The sequence below is a fragment of the Lactuca serriola genome, chromosome 7 (genome assembly GCF_051521515.1).
Source record: "Lactuca serriola cultivar US96UC23 chromosome 7, Lser_US96UC23_V15, whole genome shotgun sequence".
Lineage (NCBI taxonomy): Eukaryota > Viridiplantae > Streptophyta > Magnoliopsida > Asterales > Asteraceae > Lactuca > Lactuca serriola.
The window spans coordinates 29,328,822-29,351,761 of NC_136414.1; positions in this window are offsets into that span (position 1 = coordinate 29,328,822).

Below are 22,940 nucleotides of genomic sequence, written 5' to 3' on the forward strand. Positions count from 1 at the left end.
CAGGGTATTGGTTATGTATTAGTGGATCATCCTGGGGGATGTTTGAGGGTGTCATCAGTGTGTCGGGTTTTTCCAAACCTGAGGATTCGGGAGCTAGATCAGCATGTGTAAGTATTTGCAAGAGGAGGACTCGTGGGAGTGCCCTGAGATAGAGAATGGGTTTCCGTTGTCACGGAATGGATAGAGTGGGATTCGGATCGGGGATCCGATGGTTCCTGGTTTTTTTTTTTTCTAGCCTTATGAGTCGAGTGGTGGTTGTGATTTGGAGTAGTGTTTTCAGTATGGGTAATGCTCAGGGGTTAAGTGAAGTTATTAGAGGGCGAATCCGGTGCCCTATTGGAGACGGTGGTCAGGACACCGTGAGGGAAGGAAAGTGTATTCGAGTTCGTTTGGGTGTGCCTTGTGGGACCCGGTCTGGTTGAGGCCAGGTGGAGCATTGTGGAAGTATCCTTGGAGTTGAGCTGCTATAGGCTTCGAGGGCGAAGCCTAATATAAGTGGGGGAGAATTGTAACATCCCGAAATAGTGAGAGTAGAGTTGAAGGGCCAAAAGTGTTAATTGGGAAAGAGTGACTCGGCGAGTCCATGGATGGACTCGGCGAGTAGAGTCGCGGCTGGACCGCGTGTTAAGTAGCCGACTCGGCGAGTCGATGAGTTGGACTCGGCGAGTAGGCGCTGGGTGGAGAAAACCCTAATTCTCGGGATTGAGCCCTATATAAGGAACATTATGTTCCTTCCCCAGCCTCTTTACTTCCTCCTTGAGTGCTAGAAACCCTAAATCGCAGAGGAGATCCATTGTTGGGAGGATTGAAGCTTGGAGAAGTAATCTTTGAAGGAAATTGTGGGAATTGAAGGCTTGGGGCAAGGGGCTTTGCTTGGAATCAACTTCATTGCAGTTGGGGGCGTCCATTGGAGGTAATATCTCGTTCTTGGCCTGATTGTATGTTGTTTCTTCATTTTGGGGTTTGTGGGATCATGTTTAAGGATGTAAATGGATGTCTAGAGGGTAGATCTGAGGTTTCTACCTCAGATCTGGAAGGGAGGAGAATCAGAGAGCATGAAAGTCCCTGTGTTGGAGTGTTTAGTGAGGCTTGCAAGTCCCAAACCCTAGTTATAAGTGATTAAGGCCTAGATCTCTTTGGATTCACGTAAAGATTGCCACTTTACGTGATGGATGAGTTGTAGGGGGTTGGATCTATGTTTTGGATCATTTGCATGGCCTGGAATGCTTCTGAATGGATTCAGATTGGTGGTACTCGGCGAGTCACATGGGTGAACTCGACGAGTTGCTTGAAGATGAGCTGGGACTCGACGAGTTGGAAGAACAACTCGGCGAGTCGGATGATGATAGCCTTGGACTCGGCGAGTCTGTTCTTGGACTCGGCGAGTCTTGTCGAAGAGTTCCGATATTCTCTGGTTGAGTCGAGAATCGGTGAGTCAAGGGATGACTCGGTGAGTTGTGTGCGAGTGGTCTCTGAGTTGTGGACTCGGCGAGTCTCGGGGTGACTCGGCGAGTAGGGTCAGTCAGGAGTTGACTTTGACCTTGTCTTTGGCCAAGGGTTGACCAATGGTGTCCAGGGGCATTTTGGTAATTATTGTTTGTTGTTTTGAGTTCAGCGCATTGGTGGTTGACCAGTGGTGGAGATCGTATCAGTGATCGGAGTAGCTCGGATTATCTGTTCAGTCGGCAGTTTCGAGGTGAGTTATCCTCACTATATCAACGGGGTCTAAGGCACCAAGGCCGGCCCTTATCGGATTGAGATCCGGGTAGTTGTGTTTATGTTGCTGCTTTATCATGTTGCATCCTGTGAGTTAGGATGGTATATGCTAGAGGCCTGATTGAGATCGTTATCTAGAGAGATAGGGAGATGCTATGTTAGTGACCTGTTAGGTCGGTATCCTGGTTAGGATAGTGGCATGTTATGTGATTTATTGATCTGCTTGTTATCTGTGAATTGTTAGATGATTGTATGTATATGTGCACATGGATGTATGGACTGGAGATGGGTTGAGGCGGGTCCTGCTGTGTGCAGTAGGCCAAGATACCCAGGGCGGACCGGTTGTCCCGTAGGCCCAGCGAGCGGTCCGGATAGGCTGTAGGTCCCGGTAGGGGCGGACCAGACGTGCCGAAGGCTCGGGGAGTGGACCAGACAGACTGAAGGCCCGGTGCGGGCGGACCAGTCATACTGTAGACTCAGAGGGTGGACCAGGTGGACTGTTGGCCGGTGCGGCGGACCAGTCACACAGTAGACCCGGAGAGCATGGCTGTTCTATGATCGGATATGTTATGGCATGTTATGCGTGTATGGTATTTGTGGTTGGTATTTTGGGGGTATCTCACTAAGCTTTCGGGCTTACAGTTGTGGTTTCATGTTTTCAGGTTCTTCAGGAGATCGTGGCAAGGCGAAGGCGTGATCGTACCGCTCCTCGTAATTTTATGGTGTTATGATTCTGGGAATACGATAACTACTTTGTAATGAAAACCTTTTTGTAAAGAATTATTGGAATTGAGATGTTTTGGAAAAATTAAAAAAAAATTGGTTGTGTTTTTCGGTCGTTACACTATTATTCAATTAATTGGTAAATATCTTGAATTAGGTCAAGGATATACTCAAATATATGTTAAAATCGGATTTATATTGACCCATTAAGATAAAGGCAAGTTTCCATAACATAAACAACAAGAAATCCCGAAATTAGCTCCTTCTGATGCTCGAACTCGCCGAGTAGAGGCCTACTCGCTGAGTACACTATGGTACTCGCCGAGTTCATCAGGCAGAAGGACAAAAACGATTTTGGCAATCAACAATCAAACAACCAATGCATCAATTCAATAGAAACCAATCAAGGCTCTGATACCACTGATGGGTTTGAGCCATAAGAACATTCCTATGTGCACATACAAACCCTAATGCTTGGATCTAGGTTTCTCTAATTGAACATGCAATGTATCCAAGACTTTTATTGATAGATATAATGAAAACATTCATATCATAACACATGAAATCAGATCTGAAAGATTACCTTGAATTTCTTGCTTGAATCTTCTTGTCCTTGGAGCTTAGAGTCACAAATGTCACTCCTCTAAAGGCTTAAAAACACCAACTTAGCAAGAGGATGATTAGAGAGAGAGGGGAGGGTAAGAAAAGTCGGCCAGGGTTTCTTCAATCACAAGGGTGCCGATTTTCTTAGCCTTAAGGGTCTATTTATACTAGTGAGCCTCCTAGGGTTTCACCCTTAAACCCTAATTGGATAACTTAGGCCCTAAGCAATCCAATCTCCTTATTGACAAGCCTTGGATGATTTCTAGGCCTTTCCAAACCCTAAAATCGTCCACTCCCTTATTCATAAGGAATCATAGCCCAAAGTACAACTATCATACAATTGACAGTTTATGCTCCTTTATTCAATTAATCACTTTAAGTCACCAAATTAATTCCCAATTAATTTATGACTTATATTAATCAAACAACAATATTATTATTCCTTATATTATTCTCATAATATATTAATAATATTTCTTCTCTCATTATAAATCATCCTGTCAAGTTGCTATGGTGAAGGCAACCCAAAAGGACCATGCACAACCGGGTCAAATACTTGCCAAATATAGTTGCAGCCTTAAACACTATTCCAACAATTAGGACTCCTACCTTCCCCTGGCTGAGTTTTCTTACAACAAAATCTATCACTCTAGTATCGGTGCACTGCCATTTGAGATTCTCTATATGAGGAAGTGTCAAAACCCAGTTTATTGGGGAGAGGTCAGTCACAAGTTCATGAGAAAGACTGAGGTAGTTCTCCAGACGATAGAGCTTATTTAGCAGATCAGGAAAAGGTTGTAGACAACTTAGAGTCGACAAAAGAATTATCCTGACAGACGTCGATCTGAGTTGGAGTTCCAGGTTGGCGATATGGTTTTATTGAGGTATCATCTTGGAAAGGTGTAATACGCTTCAAGAAGAGGGTCATGCTAGGGCCCAATATATTGGGCCATTTATAGTTATTGCCAGAATTGGCAGGGTAGCCTAATGACTGGATTGGCATGAGGAGCTCATTCAGATTCAAAACACCTTTCAAGTTTCTCAGTTATGGAAGTGTGTAGTTAATTATTTAACAGTGGTTCCTTTAAATGATATTCAGGTCATTGATTGCCTGAACTATTTTGAGAGGGCAGTGACAATTTTTGATAAGAAGACGAAGGCCTTGTGCAACAAGGTGGTTCTATTGGTCAAAGTTCAGTGGCAGCATCAGAAGGGTTCCGAATAGACTTGTGAACCTAAGGCAGAGATGCGATAGAACTGCCCTGAGTTATTCGCAGCATCAGACTTTAAGGATGAATTCTGATTCAAGTGTGGGAGAATTGAAAGACCTCGATCCATGTATTTTCTATTATTATCCTTAGAATAAAATTACATTACAAATTTGGTCCATTGGCTCACTAGGAGAAGTCGAGTGTTTTTGCCAAGTATGTTGGACCTACTCAGCGTACGTAGGGCGTACATAGATGGGTGTCAAACCCTAATTTTTAGGGTTTGATCCCTATTTAAACAATATTATGTCTTCAAGACCTCTTCCCTCATTAGCCTCCATCTCTCACACCGTCCCTTGCTAATTGTCACACCCCCAAACCGGAAATGCGGAAATGTTCGAGGGCGGAGGATGTCATATATAGTATCAAAACACATGTATCATAGTAATCATAGTAACAAAAAACCATTGTATTAATATTAAAGTGTTTACAAGGTATGTGGTTCACATAAGATAGACTCCAAAAGTAAATAAAAAAACAAGACATGAAGCTACTATGCTCCATCTTCTGAATCCCAGTGCACGTACCTGCCTACTAGTTTCCTGAAAATACAAGTTATTTTGAAAGAGTAGATCAGCATTTAAGCTGGTGAGCTCATAAGTATTTTAGTGATCTAAAGTAAACTTAAATTTCTTATTGGAAAAGTTCGCCTGTTCCTTCAGAAAATCCTATATCTTCTGATGTAATGAATGCAAGTAAAAATGACTATACAATTCCTTCTATGAGTACTAAATGGATACAAGTTATATATACAATCTCGGGTAAACAAACAATCGATTGTGTGAATATGCCCTAAGCCCACAACCAAACAAGGAACAGGGAATGAGGCGGAAGTCACACATCCCATTGTTAGTTAGATCTTCACTGTATATAACCTTGGCGCATTTATTTGGTAGTTATGGAGTTAACTGTAATAGTTCTTTATATTTGATGAAAACATTCTTTAAGAAAAACCCTTATTTCCTTTAGTAAAAATGGTAACCACAATAGTTCCTTTTATAATCACTTAGTTTATACAATCTATATATAATCTAATATCGAACGAGTAGTTAATTGTGTGAATCTGCCCTAAGCCCACAACTAAACAAGGAACATGAAGTAAGGTGGAAAGCACACATCCAACTACCTATCGGGTATTGATTATATATAACCCTGATGTATAAACTAAGGTATTATAGGATTCACCAATAAAGGTCCTTTAAGTTATACTGGTTTAATAAAATGGACTAAACCCTTTTACTGCTAAGTTTCTAGTTTAGCCTACTAAATGTTCTATCCGAAAGGTATGTTTTTGTACTAGAAAACCGTTATATTGAATTTGTATACTATGACCCGACCCATACCTCGTACTCCTTATGATTAGTTGGTGTATACGGAATATATATATATATATATATATATATATATATATATATATATATACATAACTAAGATCAAATAGATAGTAGACTGGGTGCATCTGCTCTAAGCCCATAACCAAACAAGGAACGGGAAATGAAGCGGAAAGCACACACTCTACTGTCTACCGGACCCGATTAATATATATATATATATATATATATATATATATATATATATATATATCCCTGATGTATGCACTAAGGAATCATAAAGTTAGCATTATAGGCCCCTTTCTAAGTGAATGTACTAAGACTCGACTGTACTGTTTGTCTTTTGTAAGTTTTCCCAAGTTTAAGACTATCTTTACTATAAAGTAGTTTGCATTACGTTTTATGTGAGAAGATCACAATATGAATGTAATGGGAAAATGAAAGTATTCAGTAATGTTGTAAAAAGTAACTACCGAACACTTACTACCTTAAAACCAGTTTGTTAATTTAAGGTTAAAATGTGAGATGGTTGTAACCATACTGATCGACAAGGGTTCAACCATGACGACCTACCGGCGTCGAAACTGATGTGACATTTGTCACCCCTTGGCCTTCCGGCCAAACTGTAGCGAACAGTCGGGATGCGGGCTTGTCAGTCCCGTATAGATCTATACACACAATGTCCGTTCTCCCTCCAGGAGACTCTGGTTACAAAACGCGACCTAAAAAATATATTTCTAAGCCGTGAAGTAGTGGTTTCACATTTTTGTTATCTTGTTCTGGGTATTGTATGTACATCCCTGTTTCTCTTTATAGTATGTTCTTTCTGTTCTTGTTATTGTATGTTCCTCCCTGTTTCTCTTTATAGTATGCATTGAACCCCTAAACTATACCTATTATAGTTTAATAGTGTGTTTACTTGGACTGTTACTGACTTGAAGTAAAGACTCATTTATCTACTGAGTTATGAATGTACTTTAAAAAAGTGTTTTATAAACAATAAAGTAACATAACTTAAAAAGATTTTTTGGAATGGTTTTGATCACTTATAAAAGCATAAGAACTCCTTTAATCGTGATGGTTATCACAAATAACATTTACACAATTATCATTGTGTTCAACTTGTATTCTCCCCCCTAAAAGCATTTAAAACATTTAAAAGATTGATTATAGGGGTATGAACTCACCTTATGTGGGTGATTCAATTGAAGGTTCGCGTAAGGATGAGAGTTTCCACGAATGAATTCCCAAGACACAAACGAGTCCTAAATGACATATGATGGCATATATAGGCATATAATTAGTGTTTAACACAACTAACATGTAAGGAAACTACCTTAGGGACTAGGAAACACTTGAAATGAAGTGTACAAAACACATGTGATTGATCAAAGGGAGTTTACGGCCAAAGGAAGGTCTTCATGGCCCAAATGGATGAATGGTTCACCGCCATGTATGAACTCATGAAGGGTTCACGGCCCTATGAATGGTTCACGACCGTGAACACTTCAAGTTCATGAAGATGGTGATGAATTATGAAGAATCAAGGCTAGGATCTAATGTTCTTTCAAGTGTAACAAGATAAATGATGAAACACTTATGATTTTGGGATCCCTTGGGAGTTCACGGCCACCAAGAACAAGTGTGTGTTCTAGGTGAAAGATGATGATCTTGAAGATCTAGACAAAAGTGGTGAATTCATGGATGAAATCATAGGGGTGTACTAGATCAAGAAGGATATCAAGGAATACAAAAAAGAATCACTTACGATTAGGATAAGAAATGGAGAAATTCTTGATGATACTTGAGAGAGAGAGTGGAAGTTCTTGAGCTGGAATTGCAAATAATGATGAAGAAATGAGGGAAATCTATACATAAGGGGGATAGATCTCAGCCATAAGAGAGTTCACAGCCGTGAACTAGGTTTGCGGCCATGAACCTCAAATGCTTGGTTCTCTGGTTTGGGTGAAGCCTTCTGATCTCGAGCCAATACTTCCTAACACTCATTCCTTAAGTGCAGTAGGCTTAGAACTCATTAGAATGACCCTTAACAAGGCTAAAAGGCAATGGAATTAAGTCTGATTCTTGGTTGATTGAATTGACTTTACAAGATAAAAAATTTCGGGTTGTCACATCTGATGGGATTTGGTCATATGAACATCCTATGTGCTCATACAAACCCTAATGCTTGGATCTAGGTTTCTCTATTGTACATGCAATTCATCCAAGACTATAAACCATAGATCTAGTGTATGATAATCAATATAACATATAATTAGGGTTTAGATCATACCTTGATTGTTATGTAGCAATAACAATCTCAAATCCTTCTTGTATTGACTTTAGAAAGCTTAGAGTCACAAATGTCACTCCTTTAATGGTTCACAAACACCAAGAGCAAGAGGATGAAGAGGAGAAGAGAAGGAGGCTGCCCAAAACGTGTGGAAACCCTAAAGAACAAGTTCACCACGTTTTTGGGGCATAAGGGTTCTATATATAGTGAGGCTATTAGGGTTATCTAACAAGGAAACCCTAATTTGGATGCCTAAGCCCTAAGCAACCCATGGACTCCTTCCTTACAAAGCCTTGGATGATTTCCAATGGGTTTCCCCATAGAATTCGTCCAACCTTATAATAAGGCAATCCATAACCCAATTGCAATTATCTTATAATTACAATTCCAGTCCCTTAAGTTTAATTAATCTCTTTTAGTCACAAACTTAATTCTTATTAATTCTTGAATAATATTAATTAAACAATATGATTTCTCCTTTAATATATTATTCTCATAATATATTAATAAATCATATTTAATCCTTTCTCTCCATAATTCATCCTATCAAGTTGCTTTGGTGAAGGCAACCCAAAAGGAACATGCATCATCGGGTCAAGTACATACAAAAATAGTTATGGACTTAGACACTAATCCAACAGTCTCCCACTTGGATAAGTCTAATAACTATTATGCGTATGACTTCAGATCCTGATCTGCAATCGTAGCTTTCCAAAGCCATTGTCAACTCTGATCCTATCAGATACGTGTGTCCTTTAGATAAGGGATCATATATTCCTCCATTCTAGATATCGTATAAGACATGATTTCTAATCATTCTCTTTGTACTATTTCTCGACTTCTGATTTATGACGACTGACTAATTGAACAAATCAAATTAGCCCTAGCCCGGCCGAGCATTTACATTAGTCATCACTAAATCATCGAGGGGCCCAAAGATATTGCTTTTATCCTTCTTTGGATAAAAGGAACGGATAAACTTTGATTCAATGCTCGCTTGCACTCACTCACCGAATCACACACAACAATATGTTTTATGACACCAAGTTATTGGTGCGTTTACATATTATCAATGTGCAACCGATTTGCAAGATACAACTCACACATCTCGGTTTCAAGAATATAAGATGTTATCGTCTCACCAATCACTCGTGATACAATTCATGGAGTGATCCAAGTGAGTGTGGGATCTAATGCTCAAATCATATTCATAAGCACTCATGAACGTTGCAGCAAACATTTGCTTATTTCTAATACTCTTTAGACAATCCACACACCAATTCACGACAGTCTTTATTCATACCTACTTCCAACATATGAACGACTGTGGCCCGTTCGAATAATTTGACTGTTCTTAACCAATTAAATTATTTAGGAAGTCAAAACATGCAAAGTGAAACACAATAATAATACTAATCCCATATGGCCTCAAACCTTTGAGTATAAATAAAACACCTTTTATTTATCACCATATCGATTACTCATTATTTGTTGTTTCGGGTAATCAACTTCTTATTTGAATTATTACACTTGTCCCATGCTCTTAGCATGCACACAATGTTTACCTATGGTTCTTACATTGTGAAATAGATCAAATGAACACATTTCCAATCATACTCATTTCACAACTCCCAATCCTTTTCACAAGTGAAAGAATATCAAATTCTTGCCACTTATGGAATATGTTAGATTCTAACATTTTATGCAATGATCCTTTCGCAATGCCATAGCACAAAAGCCACAATGACTATTTCCAATGATATTACCAAGTCCTCTATCGGAGATTGTTACAATACAATTCCTTAGATATGATGTCTCTCACTCAAAGCACATTCCTTTGAACATCCTTTTTCATAAAAGTTTCTAATCTAGACATAGATTTTCAATATTCAATTCCCAATATGGGCACATTTCCATATTTACCATATGACAACTCATTCTCAATAGAATCTTACCTATTCATAATAATGTCAATATGGTTCATCCAATACTATACTTCCAACTACTCACAAACGACCAATCCTCGGCGAACTTTGGATTGTCCTTTGATAGTTGTTTAATTATCTTAGTCAAAACCGATTATCGTCCTTTTTCCCTCTAAATGCGCTAGACATTTGAAAAGTTTTAGAATGGTCAAATATTATAGCATTTGCAATCAATCCTATATCCGAAGCGTATGGGACACGATGCATAATGTCTTACATAAAGATTTGATACTTTATCAATCTTCTGCCATAATATTTTATGTGCTATGTTCTCAAAATTCGAACTATGAAGAGGAAAGCCGTAATCATAATCGAAATTTGAGAACACACTATGTATCCTTGACTAAATTTATTAACATTCCACAATCTAAGCCTTTAAATTTGAAATGAAGCATAATATTCTCTCCCTTAATTATAGCAAAACAACTATTCAATCCTTACAACTTTGCAAAGCAAGACTCTTGTTTTCTATAATTAATATTGCTAACTTGCAATACTTTCCTTAATAATCATACAATCATAACATTTATGCTCCCACTATCATGATTATTATTATAAACATAACACTTATGCTCCCACTAGCTTTGACATGTATTCAGAAACAGCTTAACTTTCAGAAAAACAATGCCTATTGAATTTCTTTAAGTTCATATTTCTAATACCCAATGCTTTGATAATCCTTTATCAAAGCTTATACACCTTTGCCTTTGATAGCGCATATGTCTGTCTAAACAATTCAGACTAATTGCCAAACCTCACAATTCAAATCATGGAAAGGGATATCGTAACCATAATCGAATTCGAGAATACAATTTTCACAATCGCCATCTTTTTAAAATCTTTCTTAGTGAAAGCATTTCCTCACAGTCATTTTCATGAAGGGGGTAATCTTATGACACTTAGTTTTAATGGTTTATGTGTTCCTATCCATGTGAATTTGTCAAAACCAAAGTTTACGACAAATTCAAACTCATATGGACCGAACTTTCTTAATCTTGATTTCTTGCCTTATGGTAACACAGCTGCTCACCATGTCTTCCAAGTAGTTAAGCAGCTCACCCTTTCCTATCAATGTACTTTCCATTGATCAAGGTGCCTGCCTTTTATGCGTTCAAATGAGCACTCATAGAACTCACATGCATAATTAACTCAATTGGAATGGCATAGAAACAAAATAGTGTCAACACGATAGGTTGTAAACCTCAACTCGTGTGCTAGTGATGATCGATAAGGTTTATTTTGATTTGTTCTTGAAACCTTTCCAGACCATTAAGACTCCCACTGACTCATTGACATATAAGATTCTCTTGTTAATAAACATTTCTTGACAAACAACTATTCAAGAGTTAGTGTAGTTTTTATCAAAACACTTCATAAATTGGTCCTAGTTGGTCTTTGTCTTATCCAAGACATCACAACTTTCCATACTTGATGAATGTTATAAACCTTGTTAATACTTATCACTCAATGTCATAATCTTAACTATAAGACTTGTTTTGGAACGAAGTATGATTGACTTCTTGATTTGACCATTTCTTCAATTCTTGATTCCTCTTCTTAGACATACAATTGTAATAAGACTCACTTAGAGGATCAATTGAGATATGGTTCTTAATCATTAAGACATATCACAAAGCATAAAAGGTACTCTCCCTTCTTCTTAGAATAGAGAAACTTTTATCTTTCTGCCTACTCGATTCTTTTTATTCATTCTGCTATTGATTTAAACTTTTTCAATCAATTCAGAATTACACTTAATCTTATAAGTATAATCATATTTACTAAACCTTTGGTAAATCATGACGAATGTCTTTGTTACTCTTGTGGTAGACTAGATCAACATACAAATTTGTGTACTCGATCTCCTAGTCTTTCACTTGACACTTTGTCAATGAATTAGTCTAATTTCCAAATATGAAATTTCTCATTCATCGTGCAACCAAGTTGCATGATTCCAAGTTTCTGTCCAATTGAAACTTGGGTGATGAGAAACTCTCCCTATTTGGTAAATTCTTGACATTTCCACAAATAATATAATTAAGAATCAAATCAATTTTGTATATACGCCATTGCAAGGATAAATAAATAATATAAAAATCAAAATTTATTTTATTGCGGAAAAATTTGTCCTTATAATGCAATTTATTGAAAAACTATGCTAATACATCTTTCTTTAGCAATCTAATTCTAACTCTAAGTAGTAGCTCAAGAATCTAATCTTCAAGTAATGCGATCGAAATCTATTTCTTCACGATTAGATTCTGCTCACTTCTTCCCTTAAGTTTCCTCTCTTTTCTTCGATCCTACAAAACATCAATTGTAATCTTATCACATTATGTATTAAGAATCTAGAATAGGAGCTTAAAAGAGTTAGTCAACGGATATTACCTAAAGCAGAGCCATATGTTTTGACTCTCCCATCTCTTAGATCACTTAGGTAAATAGGGCAGCTTCGTCTCCAATGCCCCTTCTCTTGGCAATAAAAGCAAGTTGACTCTTTTGGAACAGGACATGTAACTGCTTCGGACATTGCCTTTCTCTTATGATCAAAATTTTCGATCATAGCATGTCGTTCGTTGCCATTGTCTATATCCATAGAGGTCTTGAAGGCAGATTCACTAATCAACTTCGCTTTTCTATTGCGCCAAACCATTGCTGATTCAGCAGCAATAAGCATATAGGTGAGATCTATAAGGGTCACGTCGCAGTTCATCATATAGTACTCTCTTACGAACTCACTATATGAGTTAGGAAGTGACTGAAGAACCCAATCAACAGCCATCTCCTCACAGACAACGGATCCCAACATTCTTAACCTATCAATGTGTGACTTCATCCCTAGGACGTGTGCACACACTGACTTTCCTTCTTTATGTTTACTTGCCAAAAGGGCTTGAGTGAGTTTGAACTTTTCAATCCTTCAAACTTGTGGGTTAGGGAGAATAATTGGAGGAGGTGGAGGAAGTGAAGCATGATCTCTTGTTCCTCACTCGAATCGTGGAATATCATCTTCATGTGGAAAGCTTGTTTGTTCCACGGGATTTGGGAAGACCATAGTTGTCGAACTTTGACATCTACAAAACGGGAGAAAACGAATTCAATTTAGTTGATTGATTGAGTCCTTAGTAAATCACCCAAATGAGATACTAAGGCTAGGACCCAACACAATACGCTACAACCTAGAAAAGGGATGCCGTAATCTAGTTGCAGAATATTTGAAGGTAAGCGAATGACGATTCACTAATTTCCACCATGAAAAACGAAAAAGAAATTTAAGTTTTAAATCTATGAAAACTCCTAGATCCTTTGAGATACATTGAACTTTTCAATGGCATGTTTAAATCTCGATATGCCCCTTTAGTTTGTGACTGGGATGCCGAGGATCACAAAGCGGGTGTGAATAACCATGCAAACTTACATGGTGCCCTCACATGTTACAGTCACCTATTCAATGTGCCGGTAAACCACACACGCTCCACCGAACTATGAAAAACATTGAGTCACCCTTTGCTACTTTTGCTTAGAACCATTTAGTGTGTCGGTAAACCACACACGCTCCACTAACGTCTTCACAATGGCACAAAGTGTAATTTCATGGAATTGCATCAATTCACTTTTGCCTTAGTAACTAAGATTGGGAATTTGTAAAACATTTAGTTACTTTTGTACTTCATTATACTTATAATGGAAGGTTTTGTCCTATCCTACCCGTTCGGCTAACGACCCTCCACTAGTCAAGAGTGCGGTGGGTAAGAGTGGATACCCATTCAATCGCCATTTTATAGGCAATTTCCTTAAACACCCCTTATAGACCAGCTTCGTGAATGAGGCCTACTAACGGTAAGACTGACTTTTACTCATACATATATATAATGTTAGACTTTTAATGTTATATATAGTATAGGGTGTATTTTACACTTTTAAAATACTACGTGGTCAAATTTAACAATTATACTTTTAATTCAATTAAATTGTAAACCAAAACTTTTATGGATTTATTAAACCTCTTTTAATTATACACTTTAATTAATTAATAAAACAATAAGGGTGTGATTTGAACTTTTCAAAACAATCCTAGGGTTTTAGAATTTAACATTCCTAGATTAAACTTTTAAACAACTTTTAAATTCCAAAACTTGAGAGCAAGTTTTGAAACATTTCAAAACATTCAGGTTTAGAATTTAAATATACATCAAAATTAAAATTTTAATCAAAATTTAAATTCCAAAACTTGAGGGCAAGTTTTGAAACCTTTCCAAAACATTAGGGTTTCAACTATTTAAATTTCAAAACTAAACTTTTGAGTTTAAATTTAAACTATAAAACTTAAAGGGGAAAAATTGAAACTTTTCATAACACAAGGATCAAATAACAAATAATATAAATTAAACAATTAATTTTGTCATAATCCAATCTTTATCATATAAGGAAGTTATTATCTAATCAATTGGTAATTATCTTGTGTTTTTGGCAAGGATATTCATTAAGAAACAATAAAATTTGTATTTTATAGGTTTAAAACGAATATGGTAATTATCCTTAAGCAAAACAGCAACAAAATCCGAAGTTTTCTCTGTCTGACGATCCGACTCGCCGAGTCACACTCTGGAACTCGCCGAGTAGGGCTGACTGGCCGAGTCCAAGTAGTGACTCGCCGAGTCAGGTCGAACAGTAAGCCAGAATTCGATTTTCAGCTACATAATGCATCAATACAATAGAAACCAATCAAGTCTCTGATACCACTGATGGGTTTTGGTCATAAGAACATCCTATGTGCTCATACAAACCCTAATGCTTGGATCCAGGTTTCTCTATTGTACATGCAATTCATCCCAGACTATAAACCCTAGATCTAGTGTATGATAATCAATATAACATATAATTAGGGTTTAGATCATACCTTGATTGTTATGTAGCAATAACAATCTCAAATCCTTCTTGTATTGACTTTAGAAAGCTTAGAGTCACAAATGTCACTCCTCTAATGGTTCACAAACACCAAGAGCAAGAGGATGAAGAGGAGAAGAGAAGGAGGCTGCCCAAAACGTGTGGAAACCCTAAAGAACAAGTTCACCACGTTTTTGGGGCATAAGGGTTCTATATATAGTGAGGCTATTAGGGTTATCTAACAAGGAAACCCTAATTTGGATGCTTAAGCCCTAAGCAACCCATGGACTCCTTCCTTACAAAGCCTTGGACGATTTCCAATGGGTTTCCCCACAGAATTCGTCCAACCTTATAATATAAGGCAATCCATAGCCCAATTGCAATTATCTTATAATTACAATTCCAGTCCCTTAAGTTTAATTAATCTCTTTTAGTCACAAACTTAGTTCTTATTAATTCTTGACTAATATTAATTAAACAATATGATTTCTCCTTTAATATATTATTCTCATAATATATTAATAAATCATATTTAATCCTTTCTCTCCATAATTCATCCTATCAAGTTGCTTTGGTGAAGGCAACCCAAAAGGACCATGCACCATCAGGTCAAGTACATACCAAAATAGTTATGGACTTAGACACTAATCCAACAACATCATCCCCCCGTTAGATGGAATTTCGTCCCGAAATTAGATTTCCTAGCTATACTCCTGGGGTTGTGCTCCTTTGATTGACAGAATAATCACTCATAGACCTAGGCAACTTTTCCCTAATGCTCATGATAGGATTCATACCTGGTCCATCTATCATCACCTCGTGTATACAAGTTGTATATAATTTAGATTAGTAAGATGGTCGGATGTGTGACTCTGCCCCACGTCCATAACCAAACAAGGAACAGGAGATAGGGTGGAAACACACATACTAAATCCGTGTAATCATAATTATATACCACCCTCGTGTATACACTTAATAGTGATAGGTGGGCTGTATTCGTACTTAGCCTCTATGCTTGAACTTGATATGCTAGATGAGTGGTAGTTCGGGAAGGTCTGCTGAGTATATGGCATTAAAGTTTCGGAGGACAATGTACTCCTCGTATGAGTACTTCGGGTTTTAGAAGCCCAGAAACAATACATAGGTCTAGGTCGGGTTGTCATTACGAATGACGGGGGTTTCGTGAATTTGACAGTCAAGGTGATGGAAACATATGAACTTAGTATGGAGAGGACCACGCCAATCCATGACGAATGATGACAACAGACTCTTTATAGAAACAAAAGTTAGGCCGATTTGAAAGAGATGTTTGTTATACGATGGTGTATCCCAAGTGTGCTCAACAATGTACTTCATGTAAACATTCTATTACTTTCTGTTTTCTCCTTGATATTACCACTTCCATAAATCGTACCGCAATGAACAAGTACTAACAGTGAGAGTGCTTTGATAAGTAGTGTCGATACTCTATATTATGATCCTCCTCGGTAGTTCTATGATCGCCTGGCATATACAAGTTATGTATAATTAAGATGAATAAGACGGTCGACTGAGTGGCTCTACCCTAACTCCACAACCAAACAAGGAACAGGAAGTAAGGCAGAATCACTCACTCAAAGTCTGCAAAATCTTAGCTATGCATAACCCTGATGTACATACAAAGCCATCATAGATCACATGTATGGATCCTTAGTTCTTTTACGAAGGCTGTGACTTGTTCAGATGAGTGAGTTATTATAATTACTTTAAATATCTCCCCAAGTTTTAATCTTATATATATATATATATATATATATAAACTAAAATTTTAAAGCAATTCTTATTTCGAAGATGTATCGCTGGTCGCTGGTGACTCCGGGTAGTTTCTCCTGTGGTGATCATCAGAATCCGTCCATATGCGCCTGAGTTCCTCATTATCGGGCAGTCTCTCTTGTAATGCCCTGTCTCACCACAACCATAGTAGGCCTGGTTTACTTCTACTCCGGGGACTTGGGAGATCGGTTGTGTTGGTGCCCTGCAGAACCGGGCAATGTCCCCTTTCTTGTGGCAATTCAGACATTTCATTTCCCAACATACTCCGGTTTGGTGGTAGTTACATCCATCACACTTTGGGAGAGTTCCAGCATATCGACTGGCAGATGCTAGAGTAGCAGGTGTTATGGCGGCATACATAGTACCCATTTGTTGCTCCTGCGTGGTTTCCTGTGTTGTTTGCTCTTTCCTCTTTTTCCCTGACTTTCGTTTATAGTCCCCTCCCTTTGGTGGCTCAGGAACGGAGACCACCACGCCATAGCGGACTCCATGGTCAATGAGTTGTTGGGCGAAGCGTTTGGTGCTATTAAATGTAGTTGGGTTAGAAGACAGTACATCTCCATGAATCGGGGTAGATAAACCCCAAATGTACCTTTCTATCTTCTTACTCTTCGGGGTTACCATCCCAGGGCATAGTGCTGCCAGGTCGCTAAACCTGTCAGTGTAGGTCACTATGTCTGAGCCAACCATAGTATGCTCCCATAGCTCTTGTTCTAGCTTTTGAACTTCGCCCCTTGGGCAGTATTCTTCCAACATCATCTATTTCAGGTTCTCCTAACCTATAGAGTTAGCCACTGATTGGGTAAGTGACTTAACATGGCTATTCCACCATGTTAGGGTTCTATCGGAGAAAGTGCAAGCAGCAAACTTATCTTTGCTCCCTTCTGGGCACGAACATATTTCGAAGACCGAATCTGTTTTCTTGAACCATCGCATCAGAGCAATGACTCCACCTTTTTCCATTAAAGGATTTGGGTTTGTAATTCAGGAAGTCCTTGTACGACGAACATTCATGTGGGTGTCCGTGGGTAACTTCGGGGTTTGTCAAGTCGGTACCGCTACCAGTTCCGTTGGTACCACTTTCGCTGATGTGGGCTAAAGCAACTGATACTGCGGCTGCTATTGCTGCTTGGAGAGCAGCAAGATCGAATTGTGGAGGAGGTAGTGGAGTTTGAGCTAGAGTAATCGGAGTAGTGTGTCGTTGATCGTCGTGGAGGCATCTTTTGCTAAAAAGTATTCAAATATGAGACGGGAATAAGTTTATAGTAGTGGTTGTAAGCCAAAATTTGAATGTCAATGTTATCCTAGTTCTGAGTGTATCTGGTTCTGACTTACATAGGGTTCTGGAAACAATTCCTAAAGGGAGTCTATATAAAATAAACTTTATGAATCAGAAGTGGCTATCCTCGAATGAATCTTTATGAATTGAACAACTGATACTGGCTGCATGAAAAGAAACAATTCTAACACATAGTGTGAGTAGTGTAACCACTAACTCACGAAGTCAATCAAGGTAATTATTTATTAGTGTAATGTAACTCCCGCAGATCCGAGCTAGTCAATTTAGAGATGATAAGCGTCAAAAATGACTTTTTGATAGAAGAGTGTTTAGAATAAATAATCTTAACCAAGCTATAGTATATGTCACAAGGTTTCTGTGCATATAAAGAACGCTGAAATCCGAGTTATAACGAAGATTTTATAACATGTCGAAGTTTCGCGACAAAACCGGTATGACACAGCGCGACGTAAATAGTGAATTTACGATAGAGCAATATTTGGCCTTAGCAATCTAAACAAAAGTCGTAGAATACATTCAACCGAGAGCGTGCATAAAAAGAACGTCCAAATCTGACTTCATATGAGGAAGTTATGATTTTTCTAAGTTTCAGCTTAGCAGTGTACAGCCCGATGTTCGAATATGAGATTGAGTGATTTCTAGCCGAAACAATCTAAACGAGAATCGAAGGTCTCGTCGATAATAGTCCAACAGTAAAAAGACAGACAAAAACTAACGTCGGATGAAGAAGTTATGAGTTTATAACAGAGTTTTCCTGTCCCGACCTACTAAAAATAATATAATAAAATAAAGTCAAAATTTGCCGACAGAGTCTAAACGAGAGTTGTAGAGCATAATCTCACATTTGCGTGGATATAAAGAACATCGAAAATGGATCTCGTATGCGAAAAATATAAATTTATGAAGTTCAAGGCATGCTTACCAAAAAGGGAACGCCCGGCGTTCAAAGAGGCAATGCCCCGCGTTCGGAGCCCAGAGCCTGTCCCATCGCATGTCAAGTTCGAAGTTCGTAAGTCATGATGCACGGAGGAACGTGCTACATTCTTCCAAGGAATGTGTTGTGTTCGGAGGCCAGCCACACCCTATAAATAGAATGTGAGGCCAGCCGAAGTTGTTTGCTAATTTCTTTCCTTTCACCCCCTTAAACTTTCTTTTACTTGGAAAGTTATACCCCCAAAGCCACAGTATCATCCTGAGACCCGAAGCGAGTCCCGAAGCCCTGAAGATCCCAAGAAATAGAGTTCCTGAGCTGAAACTCTGCCCGCGAGAAACCCGGTTTTCCAGGAAGCATCCCGGTTTCATCGGAAACGATTGTTTTAAGAGACGAGGTGTTGTCTGATAATCGTCTTATCAAGTGAGTGTTTAGTTACTTTCTTCTACCGTATAGATATGAAGTATTTGCTATGAAATACATGCTATGTGTTTATACGTTGTTTGTTTACTTGAGATGGTTGTTGAATGAATGTTTTATACAGGTTTTTAAATGATTTAAACTATATATGTAATTTATATCTACAAATATGTTGGGTAGAATATGGGTAGATGAAATAGTTGGTGTGTGATGAAAGATGAGTTAGGTGATGAGAGATATGTGATGATAGAAAGGTGATGATATGTAGGTGATGAGAAATAGGTGATGTGAGATGAGAGGAGGTACCATATCCTCAACCGGCGATGTAGTCATCTACCAGAGTATAAATGGCGACCACTGACTATTCTAGACAGTCATGTGGAAACACCAGCGGGCTCATAACCTGTAGGTGATGAATTACGAGTTCAGGTGATGTTGTAACTACGTAATCATGCGATGATACTCTAAACCCTTACTATGAATTACGAGTTCAGGTGATGTTGTAACTACGTATTCATGCGATGATACCCTAACCCTTACTGGACACGTATTGACCCTGGCAGCTATAGATTTAGTGCCTTATAATAATACGATGGTAGTATGGATTTAGTACAGTGTAGATGAACCTTGGTAGCTATCGATTTAGTACTGTATAGATGAACCTTGGCAGCTATGGATTTAGTGTTTGTTATAGGAACCTCGGGCAGCGATGGACTTTGTGCCAATTCCTTAGGTCAATCCTTAGGAACGAATGAATAAATGATAGTTGATTCTTAGGGTAAAACCTTAAGAATTAAAGAAGATAATGGGGATGGGTAATTGGGTTGATTGTTTGATGATTAAATATATGAATTATATTATTGTGGGTTGAAAACCCTATATGCTCACCAGGCTCCCAAGCCTGACCTACTCAGTTTTCTTTATATCACAGGTAATGGCAAAAGAGCATAAGTTGGTTGACATGATGAGAGATTTTGGATTATAGATCAGTAGTTATAAATAACTGTTGTAAGGCCTATTTTATAATGTTTATGCTTTTGGTCTATATCAGAACATGACATCCCGAGATTTTGTTATTTAATGAAAATACATTTCTTTAAAGAAATGCTTTGATAAATTCTTATCACATTTTGTTTTGGGAACAAATTCCGCAACTGTTTTCTTTAAAAGATTACTTTGATTTTAATACAAAGCATAAACAAATCAGTCTTTTCTGGCCGTGAAAATGGGGATGTCACATGTGACGCATAAGACATTTTAGTTTCTCCGGCTGATCACTTCTTGGAAATCTCTTTTTGTCTCTCCTTGACTCCTCTGCTGACTGCTATGATGGAGTGGTTACATCTATCATGTTTTGTCGTACGAGAATGGAAGTGTCTAAAGAATCTATGAGCTTAAATGTAACATTATGGGGTGATCCTTACTGGGTCCTCCTATAATTGCCCAATGTATACAAGTTGTATATAATTTAAGATTAAATAGACCTTCGAATAAGTGATCCTACTCCAAAACCACAACCAAACAAGGATCAGGAAGTGAAGCATAGATCACAAATTCTAAGTCTATAAATTCTCACTTATATAAAACCTTGGAAGTATACACTCTGGAATTATAGACCTACCAGTAGGGTCTTTTAAATTCTCACATAAGTTATTTATAGTGCCTAAAATACTCTTATATTATTTTAATGTAATGAACTTGGTATGTTTTAAACTTGTTGTTGTCTTATAGTATCATAAAATATTCCTATAGTATTTTAACTTTTGTTCTGATCTAGAAATCCCTTGAATCGAGTTAGGTAAGTTTTAAGACTGTTGTAACACCACATCACTCCCAAACACATGTCGGTCACATCTCAAATAAATATAGTTGATCAGGCTATATTGATCCCAGATATGATTATATAACTGTCCAGGTTTGACCGCAGTGTTCAACCTTTTAGATACTTCTGTTATGTTCTTTTTGCGATACTTATTCTAGTATGTATATATGTATAAGCATGTATGTATAATTCTATAAGGTATTGTTGTATTCTTAAAATATATTATTATTCAGAGCACTGCGTCCCCATTGTATTAATAGGTGTATATCTTTTGTAGGTTGATATACTTAGTTCACTATAAACAATGCTCTAATACCAATCTGCCACACCCCCAAACCGGAACGGTGGAAACTTTCGGGGGCGGAAGACGTCATATGTAGTATCACAACACATGTATCATAGTAATCATAGTAACAAACAACCATTGTATTAATATTAAAGTGTTTACAAGATACGTGGTTCACATAAGATAGACTCCAAAAGTAAATAACAAAACAAGACATGAAGCTACTATGGTCCATCTTCTGAATCCCAATGCACGTACCTGCCTACTAGTTTCCTGAGAATATAAGTTATTTTGAAATAGTAGATCAGCATTTAAGCTGGTGAGTTCATAAGTATTTTAGTGATGTAAAGTAAACTGAAAGTTCTTTCTAGAAAAGTTCGCCTGTTCCTTCAGAAAATCCTATATCTTCTAATGTAATGAATGCAAGTAAAAATGACTCTACAATTCCTTCTATAAGTACTAAATGGATATAAGTTATATACAATCTCGAGTAAACAGACAATCGATTGTGTGAATCTGCCCTAAGCCCATAACCAAACAAGGAATAGGGAATGAGGCGGAAGTCACACATCCCATTGTTAGTTAGACCTTCATTGTATATAACCCTGGCGTATTTATTTGGTAGTTATGGAGTTAACTGTAATAGTTCTTTATATTTGATGAAAACATTCTTTAAGAAAAACCCTTATTTCCTTTAGTATAAATGGTAACCACAATAGTTCCTTTTATAATCGCTTAGTTTATACAAGCTATATATAATCTAATATCGAACGGGTAGTTAATTGTGTGAATCTGCCGTAAGCCAACAACCAAACAACGAACATGAAGTAAGGCGGAAAGCACACATCCAACTACCTATCGGGTATTGATTATATATAACCCTGATGTATAAACTAAGGTATTATAGGATTAAACAATAAAGATCCTTTAAGTTATACTGGTTTAATAAAATGGATTAAACCCTTTTACTGACAAGTTTCTAGTTTAGCCTACTAAATGTTCTATCCGAACAGTATGTTTTTGTACTAGAAAAACGGTGTATTGAATTTGTATACTATGACCCGACCCATACCTGGTACTCCTTACGATTAGTTGGTGTATACGGAATATATATATATATATATATATATATATATATATATATATATATATATATATATATATATATATATATATATATATATATAAAACTAAGATCGGATAGATAGTTGTGACATCCCCAAAATCGCGGCCAGAAAAGACCGATTTCATTTATGCTTTTTAAAATAATTTCAGAGTAAATCCTTTTGATTTAAAAGTGATGCGGAATTTGTTCCCAAAACAAAACATGATGAAATAATATTTATCAAAGCATTTCATCAAGAGATGCATTTTCATTATATAATCAAAACTCGGGATGTCATGTTTCGACACAGACCATAAAGCATAAACGATAACATTACAAGTCATTCAACAAATATATACATATACAGACTTGTAAACAAAACAACTCGATGATTCATCCATCTTACGCCCTTGCGCCACTTCCTGTAATACAAATAAAATTGAGTGGGTCAGGCTTGG